We start from the raw sequence: 515 nt of genomic DNA, 5'->3' as shown, positions 1-515 counted from the left end.
TGTGGACCAGGCTGGCCTTGAACTCCCAGAGATCTACCTGCCTCTGCCTCTGAGTGCTGGGGTTAAAGGTATGCATTGCTGCCATACACTCCTCCCCACTTATTTATCATAATTTTATTTTCTTTATTTTTAATGGGGGAAAACACAAAGTCCCACAACCACCAATTCTATAGTGCTATTTCTCAAATTTGGGGAACCTGCAGGGGTTAGCACATCCGTAGAACAGCAGGGATTAGCACATCTGTACTGTAGCTGGGGTGAGCGCATCTGTAGTGCAGCTGGGGTGAGCACATCTGTAGTGCAATGGAGGAGCCTCGTCCCTAAAAAGAAGTAAGAAGGAAAGAAAACACACACACATTCCTCATCATGATATTTCCTCTACCAGGGAAATACTGATTTTTTTGCTTTAGAAGACAGAGTCTTGCTGTGTAGCCCAGGCTGGCCTAGAACTATTGTAGCCCAGGCTGACCTTAAATATATAACACTTTCCCTAGCTTAGCTTTCCTAGTACCAGG

Source organism: Mastomys coucha, unplaced genomic scaffold (genome assembly GCF_008632895.1).
Source record: "Mastomys coucha isolate ucsf_1 unplaced genomic scaffold, UCSF_Mcou_1 pScaffold22, whole genome shotgun sequence".
Taxonomy (NCBI): domain Eukaryota; kingdom Metazoa; phylum Chordata; class Mammalia; order Rodentia; family Muridae; genus Mastomys; species Mastomys coucha.
The sequence above is the reverse complement of the archived record's forward strand: the minus strand, read 5'-3'. Positions refer to the sequence as shown.